This window comes from Ovis canadensis, chromosome X (genome assembly GCF_042477335.2).
Source record: "Ovis canadensis isolate MfBH-ARS-UI-01 breed Bighorn chromosome X, ARS-UI_OviCan_v2, whole genome shotgun sequence".
Lineage (NCBI taxonomy): Eukaryota > Metazoa > Chordata > Mammalia > Artiodactyla > Bovidae > Ovis > Ovis canadensis.
The window spans coordinates 140,723,653-140,742,329 of record NC_091727.1 but is presented as its reverse complement, the minus strand read 5'-3'; the positions used below and the strand labels follow the sequence as shown (position 1 = coordinate 140,742,329).

The 18,677-nt window shown below is 41.0% G+C and overlaps 1 long non-coding RNA gene across 1 annotated transcript in view; it reads right to left on the bottom strand.

Annotated features, from left to right (window-relative positions):
• Positions 1–4,863: 4,863 nt before the first annotated feature.
• Positions 4,864–18,677, bottom strand: part of LOC138930618 (uncharacterized) — a 43,310-nt gene continuing 29,496 nt past the window's right edge. Inside the window, exon 2 of the long non-coding RNA XR_011446254.1 lies at positions 4,864–6,148. This is a non-coding gene — a long non-coding RNA (uncharacterized lncRNA). The remainder of the gene's footprint in view (positions 6,149–18,677) is intronic.

Genomic DNA, 18,677 nt, shown 5'->3' with positions numbered 1-18,677 from the left:
TTATCACACTAATAATATCCCTAGAGTCAATACAGACAAAATAAAAAAATGTTGCTATAGTACAATCAACTGTTTAAAAAATAAGCATGAAATAAGTTCCTACTATGTGACATGTTTTGCCAGGCAGAGGCTACACAATAAGTAAGGCTTAATTGTTGCCCTTAGGGGAGACAGTGGGGAGAAGAACCTTGTAAATATTTATAAAAGGGGTAATGAGTAAGTCCATTGTTTTCAACTCAGCGAGTCTTGTGGCAGAAAACAACTTGGGATCAGAAACATCCTTGGTCCTAGTTCCCATAATCCTGTAAACCACTACTGGAGATTTCTAGTAGGCCACCACTAAAATGTGAGCCATCTAAACTCACTGTAAACAATCACAATTAAAAAGAAAAGAGTCCATATATCCAAAGCATGATATGAAACACTCTTAAAAAAGTAAGAGCTAACAGAAAATCAACATTTTTATAGAGTATGCAATTTACCAAGCACTTTCCTTTCTATAATCTCATTTGACCATAATTGATACGGAGTCCAAGCTCACTCTGCTTGCCGCACGGCAGGACAATGAATCCGAGAAATGAGATGTTGAGACCAGGAAGAGACATTAATTGGGGCAGATCAAGAAGATGGCAGGCTAGTGCCTCAAAATAACCACTATATTGGGGTCTAGGTTCCAGGTTCTTTCATAGATCAGAGAGAAAGAAGAGAAAGAAGCAATGAAGAACTAAAGTCAAAAGGCAGAAGAGAGAGGGAGAGGCAGTGGGAAGTAAAGTGAAAGGGTCTCCAATCTTGCAAAACATCTCCAAGGTTATGTCCAGCCTTCAGAAGGGGTGTGTTAATCTCTTCTATTCACAGGTGGACAGGGACAATCTATCTCACCTTGAGCTGAACAAAGGCATTTTGGTTTACAGTCAAGAAGGGGGCAGGGTTCTCTAGGCAAGCCATTGTGTATGATTATAATAATGAAAGCAAGTCAAAGAAACAGTTTCCAACATGAAATCAGAATTGGCTTCCTCCCTGCAACATCATAAATCCATGAACTAAGCAGCCATTCTTTGGCATATTTCATAGGTAAGGAAACAGGTTTCAAACAGTGGAGCAAATAATTTGAATTGGTATCATATGCTGGGAAATAAAAGCAGGTGTTCTTGAGGAGTGCAAAAAAGAAATGCTCCAAAGATAGAACTCAGGTGGGATCAAATTAAAGAAAAAAAGGAAGGGAAGAAGGGAGGGAGAGAAAAAAAGCAAGGAAGGAAGGAAAGGAAGGAAGGAAAGAAATAAAGATAAGCCACAGTCCAAAGGCACAGAGGAGGAAGAGCTCCTGAAAAGTGAGGAGACTTTTTGAGGTGCTTGTAACACAGAAATGGCTGAGACCATGGAGCAATCAAAATGATGATAGGTGAGCCCTACAGCAGAAGCAGTGAGAAATTTTGACCCCACTGTAATGCTGTATCATGATCTTGGACCAGATAGCCAAAAAAAAGTTGCCTATGCGTCCTATCTCCATTTCCTTTCCTTGATGCCCTTAGACCACTCTAATCAGATTCTAGCCCTTCCGTTAATGCCACCAACAGTGCTCTCATGGAGGTGACTAACGAACTCCAAAGTTGTTGTGGGAGCATGTAATTTCCTCAGTTCTGTCTCATCACAATGAAAATTTGAAGCGACAGACGTTAAAGCCCTCAGATAGACCGTGTCCAGCTCTTGAACAGATCAGCGTTACAGCTCTTGGACAGATCAGTGTTACAGCTCCGTGTTACAGCCCAGTTTTATTTAAGAAAATACATCCTTGAGGCATGAGGGCATGCTGACCCAAAAGAAGCGAAGAAAGGAGAGAGAGAGCCCCGGCCCTTTGGCTCCTCTCTTTGTTTTCTCCTCCCCCGGGCCTGCCCTGTGTAAATGGGGCTAGCCAGGAGTGCTGCTTGTTCTACCTGAAGTCCTCACTCAGGTCCTCGGACCTTCCTTTGTTCTATATTTGTGGGCTTTTCCCTTCCTTGTCTTTTAGCCACCACCATTCTGGACTCCTTTTCCCCATTCTAACTACCTAACAAAAGTGTTAATCCAGTAGTTAATTCTCAGTTCTCATCTTACTTGACTTGAATGTTCGTGTGCCACAAATTCATGTGTTGAAATCCTAATCCTAACAGGGGAGGCTTCTGGGATGTGCTAGGTCATGAGGGTGAAACGCTCATGAATGGAATTAGTGTCCTTATAAAAGAGGCTCCACAGCCCCTTCCACTGCATGAGGACACAGAAAGAAGTTGGCAGTCTGAGACCCAGAAGAGGGCCCTCACCGAACCATGCTGGTACCCTGATCTTGGACGTCCAGCCTCCAAAACTGTGAGAAATTTCTGTTGTTTATAAGGCCCCTAATATGTGGTATTTTGTTATCGCAGACCAAATACACAAAGAGGATTTATCAGGAAAATTAAACACAATAATGGACATCTCTTCCTCCATATCTGAGAGACAATTCAAATTCAGCATGTTCAAACCTGAACTCCTGGGCTTCTCCCTAAAACTGCTCTACCAGGCTTCCTCATCTCAGTGGATGTCAGTTTCAAATTTCCAGTTGTTCAGGCCAATAAAAACCTTGAAGTTATTATTTTTTTAAAAAAATAATTCTTGAAATAAGTATATGTATTAGACATCTAATGTTTAAGAATTTATACAAATTGAAGAAAAGCAGAATCAGAACTGGGAGTCCTCTGGCAACCTAGAGATTAGGATTCTAGGATTTCACTGCTATGATCTGAGTTTAATCCCTGGTTGGGGAACTGAAATGACACAGCCATGTGGCAGAGCCAAAAAAAAAAAAAAAAAAAAGTAAAAAGTAAAGAGAATTTTAATAATATCGCAGAAGTCTTCTTTAGACTTCCTCCTTCTACTCACTTCAGTTCAGTTCAGTTCAGTCACTCAGTCATGTCCAACTCTTTGATACCCCATGGACTGCAGCACGCCGGGCCTCCCTGTCCATCACCAACTCCCTGAGGTTACTCAAACTCATGTCCATTGAGTCAGTGATGCCATCTAACTATCATCCTCTGCTGTCCCTTTCTCTTCCCACATTCAATCTTTCCGAGCACTAGAGTCTTTTCAAATATGTCAATTCTTTGCATCAGGTGGCCAAAGTCTTGAAGTTTCAGCTTCAGCATCAGTCCTTCCAATGAATATTCAGGACTGATTTCCTTTAGGATAGACTGGTTGGCTCTCTTTGCAGTGCAAGAGACTCTCAAGAGTCTTCTCTAACACCAGAGTTCAAAAGCATCAATTCTTCAGCTCTCAGCTTTCTTTATGGTCTGACTCTCACATCCATACATGACTACTGGAAAAAAAAACATAGCTTTGACTAAATGGACCTTTGTTGCCAAAGTAATGTCACTGCTTTTTAATATGCTGTCTAGGTTGGTCATAGCTTTTATTCCAAGGAGCAAGTATCTTTTAATTTCATGGCTGCAATCACCATCTGCAGTGATTTTGGAGCCCCCCAAAATAAAATCTGTCACTGTTTCCATTGTTTCCCCATCTATTTGCCATGAAGTGATGGGACAAGATGCCATGATCTTAGTTTTTTGAATGTTGAGCTTTAAGTCAACTTTTTCACTCTCCTCTTTCACTTTCATCAAGTGACTCTTTAGTCCTTCACGTTCTGCCATAAGAGTGGTGTCATCTGCATATCTCAGGTTATTGATATTTCTCCTGGCAATCTTGATTCCAGCTTGTACTTCATCTAGCTCAGCATTTCTCATCATGTACTCTGCATAGAAGTTAAATAAGCAGGGTGACAATATACAGCCTTGACATACTCCTTTTCCTATTTAGAACCAGTCTGTTGTTCCATGTCCAGTTCTAACTGTTTCTTCCTGACCTGCATACAGGTTTCTCAGGAGGCAGGTCAGGTGGTCTGGTATTCTCATCTCTTTAAGAATTTTCCGCAGTTTGTGGTGATCCACAAGGTCAAAGGCTTTGTTATAGTCAATAAAGAGAAATAGATGTTTTCTGGAACTCTCTTGCTTTCTCCATGATCCAGTGGATGTTGGCAATTTGATCTTTGGTTCCTCTGCCTTTTCTAAAACCAGCTTGAACATCAGGAAGTTCATGGTTCACTTATTGCTGAAGCCTGGCTTGGAGAATTTTGAGCATTACTTTACTAGTATAGGAGATGAGTGCAATCGTGCAGTAGTTTGAACATTCTTTGGCATTGTCTTTATTTGGGATTGGAATGAAAACTGACCTTTTCCAGTCCTGTGGCCACTGCTGAGTTTTACAGACTTGCTGGCAGCTCTTACACAGCATCATCTTTTAGGATTCGAAATAGCTCAACTGGAATTCCATCACCTCCTCTAGCTTTGTTCATAGTGATGCTTCCTAAGGCCCACTTGACTTCACATTCCAGGATGTCAGGCTCTAGGTGAGTGCTCACACCATTGTGGTTATCTGGGTATCTAGTTACTAGTACCTCTTCCATAAAACACATGGGTTTCTGAATATAAAATAAAATCTGGATATTTTAGCATTTGTCTATCATCAGAGCCAGAGAAAAATAAAAGTTTTTTAAAAGCAAATAGGAAGGAGACAAACTATCATAGAAGAAAATTTCCCAGAACTAAAGAAAGACATGAGTTCTCAGACTTAAGAAGCCCATCAGTTGTCAAGTGCAATATATGGATAAAGACCCACACCAAGACACACTGTTGTGGAATGTCAGAATAAGTGTAAAAACAAAAACAAAAGCCTCTTAACTTCCAGAAAGTAAAACATTGCCCTAAAGGAGCAATAATCAATGACATCTGAATTGCCATAGGCAACTTTGTGAAGGAAGAAGATGGGACAATATTAAAAATTAAGACAATAAGATTCATGTTAATGTTTTAGATCATATTTATATTTCTGCACATTACTGAAAAAAGATTAAAAAGCTTGCATTCCAAAACAAAAATAGTCCATAATCCCACCACTTAACCAGGTCAATGATTTTTTTTTTTTGCCAGGTTTTATTCTAGTCCTTTTTTATATGCATTTTCAAAGTTAATATATTTGCAATAGTATTCAAGGTAGACATTATATGTATATCTATATATAGATATAGATATATTTGGGCTTCCCTTGTGGCTCAGCTGGTAATGAATCCGCCTGCAATGCAGGAGACCTGGGTTCTATTCCTGTGTTGGGGATACCCCTTGGAAAAGGTAAAGTCTATCTACTCTAGTGTTCTGGCCTGGAACACTAGTGGTATGGCCTTAGACTACCACTCTTTCTATCTTTGTTAGTTTCTCAAAATTTCTCAACTCTTCTAGGTTATTTTCTCTACCTCTTAAAAGTTAGAATCAGCCTATCAAACTTGAAAGAAAATTTCTGTTGGCACTGCTATATTTAAAGTGGATAACCAACTTACTGTATAGCACAGGAAACTCTGTTCAGTGTTACATGGTAGCCTGGACAGGAGGGAAGACTGGGGGAGAATGGATACATGTATATGTATGGCTGAGTCTCTTCATTGTTCACCTGAAACTATCACAACATTGTTTGTTAATTGGCTATAACCCCACTACAAAATTAAATGTTTTTTTTTTAATTTCTGTTGGGTTTTAATGGAAATTCCATAGGATTTACAGAATAGTTTGATGAGGACTGCCTTCTTTAGAAAATTGAGCCTTTCCATCTAGGGGCATTGCATGTCTTTCCATCTATTGCAGTTATCTTTCGTGTGGAGGAACTGCTAGCATCACTGTCACAAACAAGTGGCTATGTCTATTATTCACATCCTCAGTTCAGTTCAGTTCAGTCACTCAGTCGTGTTCGACTTTTTGCGACCCCATGAACTGCAGCACACCAGGCCTCCCTGTCCATCACCAACTCCCGGAGTCCACCCAAACCCATGTCCATCGAGTTGGTGATGCCATCCAGCCATCTCATCCTCTGTCATCCCCTTCTCCTCCTGCCCTCAATCTTTTCCAGCATCAGAGTCTTTTCATATGAGTCAGCTTTTTGCATCAGGTGGCCAAAGTATTGGAGTTTCAGCTTCAACATCGGTCCTTCCAATGAACACCCAGGACTGATCTCCTTTAGAATGGACTGATTGGATCTCCTTGTACTCCAAGGGACTCTCAAGAGTCTTCTCCAACACCACAGTTCAAAAGCATCAATTCTAAAAACAAAACAAAACAAAACATCAATTCTTCCACACTCAGCTTTCTTTATAGTCCAACTCTCACATCCATACATGACCACTGGAAAAACCATAGCCTTGACTAGACGGACCTTTGTTAGCAAAGTAATGTCTCTGCTTTTTAATATGCTGTCTAGGTTGGTCATAACTTTCCTTCCATGGAGTAAGCATGTAAGTCTTTTAATTTCATGGCTGCAATCACTATCTGCAGTGATTTTGGAGCCCAGAAAAATAAAGTCAGCCACTGTTTCCACTGTTTCCCCATTATTCGGCATGAAATGATGCACATCCTATGACCCAACAATTCCTTTATCAATTTTGGAGTAATATCCATACTTAAACGTGCCCTACGGTATTCTCTATAGTAGGGGAAAAGGGAAATAACCTAAATGCCCTTCGATAAGGGGATGGATAAAGAACACATTTCCATCCATTGTTAAACAAATCACATCACAAAACACATTCATATTCATGTGAAGCACACATGCATGTACACAACACACACATTTTCACCACTCATCAACTTTAAAATCTTGAACTTACCTAATACTTACTTCACTTCATTGTTATTTTTCTAATTTGTGAGAGGATTAAATGGATTAATACTTCTAAAGTCCTTAAAGCAGTGGCTGGTACAAAGTAAATGCACTCAATGCTAGCTGAAGTAATTGCATTCAATGCTGTGTGTGTGTGTATCTGTGTGTGTGTGTGTGTGTGTGTGTGTGTGTGTGTATGTGTTAGTTGTGTCCAACTCTTTGTAACCCCAGGACTGTAGCCTACCAGGGTCCCCTGTCCATGGAATTCTCCAGGCAAGAATCCTGGAGTTGGTGGCCATTTCCTTCTGCAGAGGATCTTGCTTACCAAGGGATCGAACCCTGGTAACCTGCATTGCAGGCAGGTTCTTTACCATCTAAGCCACCAGGAAAGCCCTGCTACCTGCTATTGTTGTTGTTATTATTATTATTATTATTAGTCTTAGTTAAATTCAACAGATAATTCATTAACTAACCACCTTGTGTGAGGCACCCCATTATCCATTGGTGATGCAGAAACGAAAAAGAATCTGTCCCCATCATTGAAAAAGCTTACACAATGTGGAACAAATAGACACATATGTCTGCAATGGCCATATAATGTGGTAAGCACTTTGAAAGAATAATTGGGGAATGCTGTGAGCATACAGAGGAGGCTCACTCAACACAGGATTGGAGCAGGATGGGTAGAAGAGTGGGGCATTTTTTATATGGAAAATTCTAATGACAACTTTCTTTCCATCCCCTGTCCTTGTTAAAGGAGAGAAAGTCCTTCGTACATTATTTATTCTTCTCCAAACCTAAAAGTACCCACCACAATTTATGTTACCACAAGATTTTCTGATTACCGCTCAAGCTTGCCAACCAAAAGTAACCATTATGAGACATGACAGGGTTGTTCAGCAGGACAAGTTGGGAAATAACTATAAATCTTGCTGTCAGGCTCACAAGGAATTGACTTTATTCTGCAGGGTGCCAGCCTTTCATAACATAGTTTCCACATTCAGAGAGCATTTTATGGTCAGCTTCCAAACATTGTGTTGCACAACAAATATCTAAATCCCTTGCCAAGGGTTTAAGATTATATAAACTCAAGATAAACATGAGTCAGCATTGCATCACTATTTTTTTATAAAGGGGGGTGAGCCATGACAGTGGCATGTATTAACTAGAGTATATTAACTAGGAACCATATGGTAAGTTTCCAACTTGGATCACATTCTTACAAGATTCAGTCTGAAAATTCAAAAGAGAGATGGAAAATCTGATACTGATTAAAAGACAAACCTATAAGACAGTGATGGATTAAAGGAATATGGAATGTTTTTGAACTAATTCAATAAGAACTGTTCATTCTAGGACAAGCAAAAGTGAGAGATTTTCTGCCCATAAAAGCTCATGGTCTAGTCAGAAAAACAAAGTGCAAACACATAAAATGGGATGCTATAAAGTCTTTTACAATATGAACTTTAAGCATAGGCTAGAGCAAGTGGGATTTTAGCTAGATTTTTAACAAGGATTACACATCCCTCGTGAAAAACTTGTCATGGCTTCTTATTGCTGACAGGATAAATCTGCTTTTCTCACCTTGTCCCACAGACTATACTCAATGGTAATCTTCTAGTCCAACTAGAATGGCTTAAGCAGTATGCCCCAAGTTTCCCATCTGGAATACTCTTCTGTACAAAACCTAACCATGGGGAGCCATGTTGATCCCATCTCTTCCATGGAACCTTTGTGAATCAGAACAGAAAACACTCAAAGTTCCCTAGCATGGTCAGAATAGGCCTTCAACACTTGACTGCATCTTAATTGAATTAGTTTAGGTCTCTAAGGAAAGCAAGGGTCAACCACTAAAAGGATAACAAATCTAAAAAGCTGGAACAGCTAGCTTTGTCGAACAGCACTTTCCTGGGGAGAGGAAGACTTGGGAAGACTTGAATATTTTTATTTCCTACACGGAAGAATTGTACAAAAAAGATCTTCAGGACCCAGATAGTCATGATGATGTGATCACTAATCTAGAAACAGACATCTTGGAATGTGAAGTCAAGTGGGCCTTAGAAAGCATCACTACAAACAAAGCTAGTGGAGGTGATGGAATTCCAACTGAGCTGTTTCAAATCCTGAAAGATGATGCTGTGAAAGTGCTGCACTCAATATGCCAGCAAATTTGGAAAACTCAGCAATGGCCACAGGACTGGAAAAGGTCAGTTTTCATTCCAACTCCAAAGAAAGGCAATGCCAAAGAATGTTCAAACTACCACACAACTGCACTCATCTCACATGCTAGTAAAGTAATGCTCAAAATTCTCCAAGCCAGGCTTCAGCAATAAGTGAACCATGAACTCCCTGACGTTCAAGCTGGTTTTAGAAAAGGCAGAGGAACCAGAGATCAAATTGCCAACATACGCTGGATCATGGAAAAAGCAAGAGAGTTCCAGAAAAAAACATCTATTTCTGCTTTATTGACTATGCCAAAGCCTTTGACTGTGTGGATCACAATAAACTGTGGAAAATTCTGAGAGAGATGGGAATACCAGAATACCTTACCTGACTCTTGAGAAATCTGTAGCAGGCCAGGAAGCAACAGTTAGAACAGGACATGCAACAATAGACTGGTTCTAAATAGGAAAAGGAGTATGTCAAGGCTGTATATTGTCACCCTGCTTATTTAACTTCTATGCAGAGTAAATCATGAGAAACGCTGGACTGGAAGAAACACAAGCTGGAATCAAGATTGCCAGGAGAAATATCAATAACCTCAGAGATGCAGATGACATCACCCTTATGGCAGAAAGTGAAGAGGAACTAAAAAGCCTCTTGATGAAAGTGAAAGAGGAGAGTGAAAAAGTTGGCTTAAAGTTCAACATTCAGAAAACGAAGATCATGGCCTCTGGTCCCATCATTTCATGGGAAATAGATGGGTAAACAGTGGAAACAGTGTCAGACTTTATTTTTTTGGGCTCCAGAATCACTGAAAGTGGTGACTGCAGCCATGAAATTAAAAGACGCTTACTCCTGGGAAGAAAAGTTATGACCAACCTAGATAGCATATTGGAAAGCAGAGACATTACTTTGCCAACAAAGGTCTGTCTAATCAAGGCTATGGTGTTTCCTGTGGTCATGTATGGATGTGAGAGGTGGACTGTGAAGAAAGCTGAGCACCGAAGAATTGATGCTTTTGAACTGTGGTGTTGGAGAAGATTCTTGAGAGTCCCTTGGACTGCAAGGAGATCCAACCAGTCCATTCTGAAGGAGATCAACCCTGGGATTTCTGTGGAAGGAATGATGCTAAAGCTGAAACTCCAGTAGTTTGGCCACCTCATGCGAAGAGTTGACTCATTGGAAAAGACTCTGATGCTGGGAGGGATTGGGGGCAGTAGGAGGAGGGGACGACCGAGAATGAGATGGCTGGATGGCATCACTGACTCGACGGACATGAGTCTGAGTGAACTCCAGGAGTTGGTGATGGACAGGGAGGCCTGGCGTGCTGCGATTCATGAGGTCACAAAGAGTCAGACACGGCTGAGCGACTGAACTGAACTGAACTGAACTGAAGAACCTCTTTGGTATAATTGTTCTCCAGTTTGTGAGTTGCCTGCCCGACTACTCTGTAGTAGCACTAATGGTGACCTCCTCCAAGAGGACCTATGCCACACACTTCATCTCCTAGGACTGATGATGTTTCTAGAGCTTCTGTCCTCATGGTAGGCCACTGCTGACTCATACCTCCATAGAAGACCCTCAAACACTCAAAGGCAGGTCTGTCTCTATATTTTGTCGGGCCTGCTCCTTTGCCTTGGTCCTGGTGTGCACAAGGTTTTGTTAGGGCCCTCCAAGCATCTCTGGTGGGTGTGAAGTTTGGTTTTAAACACAATTGCACCCCTCCTACCATCTTGTTGTGGCTTCTCCCTTGCCCTTGGCCATGGGGTATCTTTTTTTGATGGGTTCCAACATTCACCTATCAATGACAGTTCAGCAGTTAGTTGCAATTTTGGTGTTCTCATAGGAGAGAAATGAGTAGTAATGTGTATCTATTAATCTCAAATGAAATATTTTTTAAAAAGTTCCTGGCCAAGCCATTTGCTATCCTCACAAATACAGAAAAAAGGAAACAAATTAGCATTTTACCAGAAAGGCTTTAGATGACACATAAAGAAGGAAGAACTGTGTTAAACCTTAGACAGTGTTACCAAAGGAACTGGCACAAAAGGGAATCTCTAAAAATAATATTAATACAAATTAGTTTGAACTATTTAAAGAGATTGTGATGGGTGTCCAAGAGATGTCCTGGATAATTTCTTAAAGTTGCTTTCATTTTCAAACCAATGAATTTATGAGACAACTTGTTTTTCTCCAGGTATAAGCTCCATACATCTAATAAAGAAGCACTAAAAAGGAAGCATAATATTTTATTTAAAAATAATTGATACTTCCAATTAAATCATATTATACTAAATTATATTTTTTCATGCTCGGTCAAAACAGACTGTATAAAATAAAGATTTTTTAAGAATTATTCTGCAATGTGTAACCGTAATGGGTAACTAAAATTTAATCCAATTTGATGGCTTTAGCCTTAGGTCATATAAATTTCTATTTGGCCATTTATGATGAAAGATTTAGAAGAAAGAGAAGAGGTTATAAATATTGCAGAGGTGGAATATGGAGAATGTCAAATAAGTAAATTGCCTGTCTTCATTACAGCAACAAAATTGTGATGTAAAGCCTGGTCCATTGGAGAAGGGAATGGCAAGCCACTTCGGTATTCTTGCCTTGAGAACCCCATGAACAGTATCAAAAGGCAAAATGATAGGATACCCAAAGAGGAACTCCCCAGGTCACTAGGTGCCCAATATGCTACTGGAGATCAGTGGAGAAATAATTCCAGAAAGAATGAAGGGATGGAACCAAGCAAAAAAAGTTACCAGTTGTGGATGTGACTGGTGATAGAAGCAAGGTCCGATGCTGTAAAGAGCAATATTGCATAGGAACCTGGAATGTCAGGTCTATGAATCAAGGTAAATTGGAAGTAGTCAAACAGGAGATGGCAAGAGTGAACATTGACATTCTAGGAATCAGCGAACTAAAATGGACTGGAATGGGTGAATTTAACTCAGATGACCATTATATCTACTACGGTGGGCAGGAATCCCTTAGAAGAAATGAAGTAGCCATGATGGTCAACAAAAGAGTCCGAAATGCAGTACATGGATTCAATCTCAAAAATGACAGAATGATCTCTGTTCATTTCCAAGGCAAACCATTCAATGTCATGGTAATCCAAGTCTATGCCCCAACCAGTAACACTGAAGAAGCTGAAGTTCAATGGTTCTATGAAGACCTAGAAAACCTTTTAGAAGTAACACTGAAAAAATATGTCATTTTCATTATAGGGGGCTGGAAAGCAAAAGTAGGAAGTCAAGAAACACCTGGAGTAACGGGCAAATTTGGCCTTGGAATACGCAATGAAGCAAGGCAAAAGCTAATAGAGTTTTGCCAAGAGAACGCACTGGTCATAGCAAACACTCTCTTCCAACAACACAAGAGAAGACTCTACACATGGACATCACCAGATGGTCAACACAAAATCAGATTGATTATATTCTTTGCAGCCAAAGATGGACAAGCTCTATACAGTCAGCAAAAACAAGACCAGGAGCTGACTGTGGCTCAGCTCATGAACTCCTTATTGGCAAATTCAGACTCAAACTGAAGAAAGTAGGGAAAACCACTAGACCATTCAGGTATGACCTAAATCAAATCCCTTTATGATTATAGAGTGGAAGTGAGAAATAGATTTAAGGGCCTAAATCTGGTAGATAGAGTGCCTGATGAACTACGGACAGAGGTTTGTGACATTGTACAGGAGACAGGGATCAAGATCATCCCCATGGAAAAGAAATGTAAAAAAGCAAAATGGCTGTCTGGGCAGGCCTTACAAATAGCTGTGAAAAGAAGAGAAGTGAAAGGGAAGGAGAAAAGGAAAGATGTAAGCATCTGAATGCAGAGTTCCAAAGAAGAGCAGAAAGAGATAAGACACCATTCCTCAGCTATCAATGCAATGAAATAGAGGAAAACAACAGAATGAGAAAGACTAGTGATCTCTTCAAGAAACTTAGAGATACCAAAGGAACATTTCATGTAAAGATGAGCTCAATAAAGGACAGAAATTGCATAGACCTAACGAGAGAAGCTTTGTTAACAAAGGCCCGTCTAGTCAAGGCTATGGTTCTTCCAGTGGTCATGTATGGATGTGAGAGTTGGACTGTGAAGAAAGCTAGGCGCTGAAGAATTGATGCTTTTGAACTGTGGTGTTGGAGAAGACTCTTGAGAGTCCCTTGGACTGCAAGGAGATCCAACCAGTCCATTCTGAAGGAGATCAGGCCTGGGTGTTCCTTGGAAGGAATGATGCTAAAGTTGAAACTCCAGTAGTTTGGCCACCTCATGCGAAGAGTTGACTCATTGGAAAAGCCTCTGATGCTGGGAGGGATTGGGGGCAGGAGGAGAAGGGGACGACAGAGGATGAGATGGCTGGATGGCATCACTGACTCGACGGACGTGAGTCTGAGTGAACTCCGGGAGTTGGTGATGGACAGGGAGGCCTGGCGTGCTGCAATTCATGGGGTCGCAAAGAGTGGGACACTACTGAGCAACTGAGCTGAACTGAACTGAACAGAAGCAGAAGATATTAAGAAGAGATGGCAAGAATATTGAGAAGAACTGTACAAAAAAAATCTTCACGACCAAGATAATCATGATGGTGTGATCACTCCCTAGAGCCAGACATCCTGGAGTGTGAAGTCAAGTGGGCCTTAGAAAGCATCACTATGAACAAAGCTAGTGGAGGTGATGGAATTCGTTCGAGTTGAGCTATTTCAAATCCTGAAAGATGATGCTGTGAAAGTGCCGCATTTGATATATCAGCAAATTTGGAAAACTCAGCAGTGGCCACAGGACTAGAAAAGGTCAGTTTTCAATCCAATCCCAAAGAAAGGCAATGCCAAAGAATGTGCAAACTGCCACACAATTGCACTCATCTCACACGCTGGTAAAGTAATGCTCAAAATTCTCCAAGTCATGCTTCAGCAATATGTGAACTGTGAACTTCCTGATGTTCAAGCTGGTTTTAGAAAAGGCAGAGGAACCAGAGATCAAATTGTCAACATCTGCTGGATCATGGAAAAAGCAAGAGAGTTCCAGAAAAACATCTATTTCTGTTTTATTGTCTATGCCAAAGCCTTTGACTGTGTGGATCACAATAAACTGTGGAAAATTCTGAAAGAGATGGGAATACCAGAATACCTGACCTGACTCTTGAGAAACCTATATGCAGGTCTGAAAGCAACAGTTAGAACTGGACATGAAACAACAGACTGGTTCCAAACAGGAGAAGGAGTATGTCAAGGCTGTATATTGTTACCATGCTTATGTAACTTATATGCAGAGTACATCAGGAGAAACGCTGGCCTGGAAGAAACACAAGCTGGAATCAAGATTGCTGGGAGAATTGTCAATAACCTCAGATATGCAGATGACACCACCCTTATGGCAGAAAGTGAAGAGGAACTAAAAGCTTCTTGATGAAAGTGAAGGTGGAGAGTGAAAATGTTGGCTTAAAGTTCAACATTCAGAAAACAAAGATCATGGCATCTGGTCCCATTACTTCATAGGAAATAGATGGGGAAACAGTGTCAGATATATTTTTGTGGGCTCCAAAATCACTACAGATGGTGACTGCAGCCATGAAATTAAAAGACACTTACTCCTTGGAAGAAAAGTTATGACCAACCTAGACAGCATATTAAAAAGCAGAGACAGTACTTTGCCAACAAAGGTCTGTGTAGTCAAGGCTATGGTTTTTCCAGTAGTCATGTATGGATGTGAGAGTTGGACTGTGAAGAAAGCTGAGTGCTGAAGAATTGATGCTTCTGAACTGTGGTGTTGGAGAAGACTCTTGAGAGTCCCTTGGACTGCGAGGAGAACCAACCAGTCCATTCTGAAGCAGATCAGCCCTGGATTTCTTTGGAAGGAATGATGCTAAAGCTGAAACTCCAGTACTTTGGCCACCTCATGCGAAGAGTTGACTCATTGGAAAAGACTCTGATGCTGGGAGGGATTGGGGGCAGGAGGAGAAGGGGACGACAGAGGATGAGGTTGCTGGATGGCATCACCAACTCGATGGACTTGAGTCTGAGTGAACTCCAGGAGTTGGTGATGGACAGGGAGGCCTGGCGTGCTGCGATTCATGGAGTCGTGAAGTGTCGGACACGACTGAGCAACTGAACTGAACTGATACATCTGAACGGCTTCCCTGGTGGCTCAGTGGTAAAGAATTTGCCTGCCAAGCAGGAGACAGGATTTTGACCCCTGGGTCGGGAAGATCCCTTGGACAAGGAAATGGCAACTTACTCCAGTATTCTTCAAGAGTCAGACAGGACTTAGCGTATAAACCGCAACAAAGATATCCAAGACCTAATTCTCCAGAACCTCTGGACATGCTGTCTTAACATGATGAAAGCAAATTTGCAGCTGTTGTTCACGTAAGGATCTTGTAGGGGCTTCCTCAGTGGTAAAGAATCTGCCTGCCAATGCAGAAGATGCAGGTTTGATCTGCGGTTCAGAAAGTTCCCTGGAGAAGGGAATGGCTACCCAATCCTGTACTGTTGTTGTTGTTCAGTCACTAAGTCATGTCCGACTCTTTGCAACCCCATGGACTGCAGCATGTCAGGCTTCCCCGTCCTTCACTTTCTCCCAGAGTTTGCTCAGACTTATGTGCATTGAGTCAGTGATGCCATTCAACCATCTCATCCTTGTCACCACCTTCTGCTCATGTCCTCAATCATTTCCAGCATCAGGATCTTTTCCAATGTGTCAGCTGTTCGCATCACGGGGCCAAATATTGGAGCTTCAGCTTCAGCATCAGTATTCTTGCCTGGAAAATCCCATGGACAGAAGAGCTTGGCAGACTACATGGGGTTGCAAGAGTCAGACATGACTTAGCAACTATAGAATAACAACAGTGTATCTAAAAATTAGGGTTTAGGGACTTCCTTGGGAGTCCAGTGACTAAGACTTGGCACTCCCTTGTCAGGGAACTAGATCCCACATGCCAAAACTAGGAATTCACATTTCGTGATTAAAGATCCCACATGACAAAATGAAGATTAAAGATCCCCTGTGCCACAAATAAGACCCAGTGAAGCCAAATAAGTAAAAAAATAATAAAAACAAATAAAAATTAGGGTTTAGAATTAGAGATAGCATCTTGCTTTTTTAGTTTCATTCAGTTCAGTCGCTCAGTCGTGTCCGACTCTTTGCGACCCCATGAATCGCAGCACGCCAGGCCTCCCTGTCCATCACCAACTCCTGGAGTTCACTCAAACTCACATCCATCCAGTCGGTGATGCCATCCAGCCATCTCATCCTCTGTTGTCCCCTTCTCCTCCTGCCCCCAATCCCTCCCAGCATCAGCGTCTTTTCCAATGAGTCAACTCTTCGCATGAGGTGGCCAAAGTACTGGAGTTTCAGCTTCAGCATCATTCCTTCCAAAGAAATCCCAGGCCTGATCTCCTTTAGAATGGACTGGTTGGATCTCCTTGCAGTCCAAGGGACTCTCAAGAGTCTTCTCCAACACCACAGTTCAAAAGCATCAATTCTTCAGCACTCAGCTTTCTTCACAGTCCAACTCTCACATCCATACATGACTACTGGAAAAATCATAGCCTTGACTACACAGACCTTTGTTGGCAAAGTAATGTCTCTGCTTTTCAATATGCTATCTAGGTTGGTCATAACTTTTCTTCCCAGGAGTAAGTGTCTTTTAATTTCATGGCTGCAGTAACCATCTGTAGTGGTTTTGGAGCCCTCCAAAATAAAGTCTGACACTGTTTCCACTGTTTACCCATCTATTTCCCATGAAGTGATGGGACCAGATGACATGATCTTCATTTTCTGAATGTTGAGCTTTAAGTCAACTTTTTCACTCTCCTCTTTCACGTTCATCAAGAGGCTTTTTAGTTCCTCTTCACTTTCTGCCATAAGGGTGGTGTCATCTGCGTATCTGAGGTTATTGATATTCTCCCAGCAATCTTGATTCTAGCTTGTGTTTCTTCCAGGCCAGCGTTTCTCATGATGTACTCTGGATATAAGTTAAAGAAGCAGGGTGGGAAGGCAAAGAAAGGCTTTATTTTCCTCAAACATAAAGCAAAGACTTGGGCTGGACAGTCATAAAACATATGCAAGAAAAACTCCACATAAAAGTAAAGCAAAAACTAAAGTGGACAACAGATGACTTTAATCATTTTTGATGATTTTCAATTGACTACATTGTATAGGAAATTGCCTGTGAACCAGCCAAGGCACAGAGAATTTCCTGGGAGAAATTCCTGGACAGAGACATACCACAGAGATATTGCTTCCAGACCACCACAATAAAGCAAATATGGCAATAAAATAGGGCCCATGACATTTTGGTTTCCCCATGCATGTAAAAGTTATATTTACACTGTTTTATATTAAGTATGTAGTAGTATTATTTCTAAAAACTGTACATATCTTAATTTTAAAATGCTTTATTGCTTAAAAGTGCTAAACATTATCTGAGCCTTCAGTGAGTTGTAATCTTTTTGCTGGTAGAGGGTCTTGCCTTGATGTTGATGGCTGCTGACTGATCAAGGGTTGTGGTTGCTGAAGTTTGTAGTGGCTCTAGCAATTTCTTAAGACAACAATGAAAATTTCCTCACAGATTGTCTCTTCTTTTCATGATTTATTTCTCTGTAGCATGCAGTGATTTTTTAAAATTAATTTATTTGTTTTAACTGGAGGCGAATTACATTTCAATATTGTAGTGGTTTTGCCATACATCAACATGAATCAGACACGGGTGTGCAAGTGTCCCCTCATTCTGAACCCCCCTCCCCACCCCATTCCTATGGATTGTCCCAGAGCACCAGTTTTAAGTGCTCTGTAGCATGCAGTGATATTTTATAGCATACTACCCCTAAAACTACTTTCAAAATTAGCATCAGTCCTCTCAAACCCTCCCATTGCTTTATTAACTAAGTTTTTGCTGTATTCTAAATTTTTTGTTGTCATGTCAACCATCTTCACAGCATCTTCACCAGAAGTATTCAACTCAAGAAACCACATTTTTTGCTCATCCATGGAAGCAACTCCTCATCTGTTAGTTTTATCGTGTGTTAGTCACACAGTGATGCCTGACTCTTTGTGACCCCATGGACTGAAGCCCGCCAGGCTCCTCTGTCCGTGGGATTCTCCAGGTGAGAATATTGGAGTGGGCTGAAGGGAATCTTCCCAACCCAGTGACTGAACCCAGGTCTCCCATGTTGCAGGCAGATTCTTTACTGTCTGAGCCACCAGGGAAGCCCTGGTATAAAACTGAAATTCAACCTGCACATAAAGGTGGGCTGGTTTGCCTTTATCATGAGATTGCCACAAATCAGTCACATCTTCAGGCTTCACTTCTAGTTCTCTTCCTATTTCCACTATATCTGCAGTGACTTCCTCCACTGAAGCCTTGAACTCCTCAAAGTCATTCATGAGGGTTGCATCAGCTTCTTCCAAACTCCTGTGAACTTCGATATTTTGTCCACTTCCCATGAATCCTGAATGTTTTTCATGGCATCTAGAAAGATGAGTACTTTCCAGAATGTTTTCAAATTACATTGCCCAGATCCATTAGAGGAATCACTGTCTATGGCAGCTATATCCTTATGAAATGTATTTCTTAAATAAGATTTGAAAGTTGAAATTACCTCTTGATTCATAGCCTGCAGAATGGACACTGTGTTTGAAGCATGAAAAAAAAAAAGAACACATTGATCTCATTGTACATTTTCACCAGAGCTCTTGGGTTACCAGGTGCAGTGTCAATGAGCAGTAGTATTTTGAGAAGAATCTTTTTTCTGAGCAGAATTCCTTAACAATGCAATTAAAATATTCAGTAAACA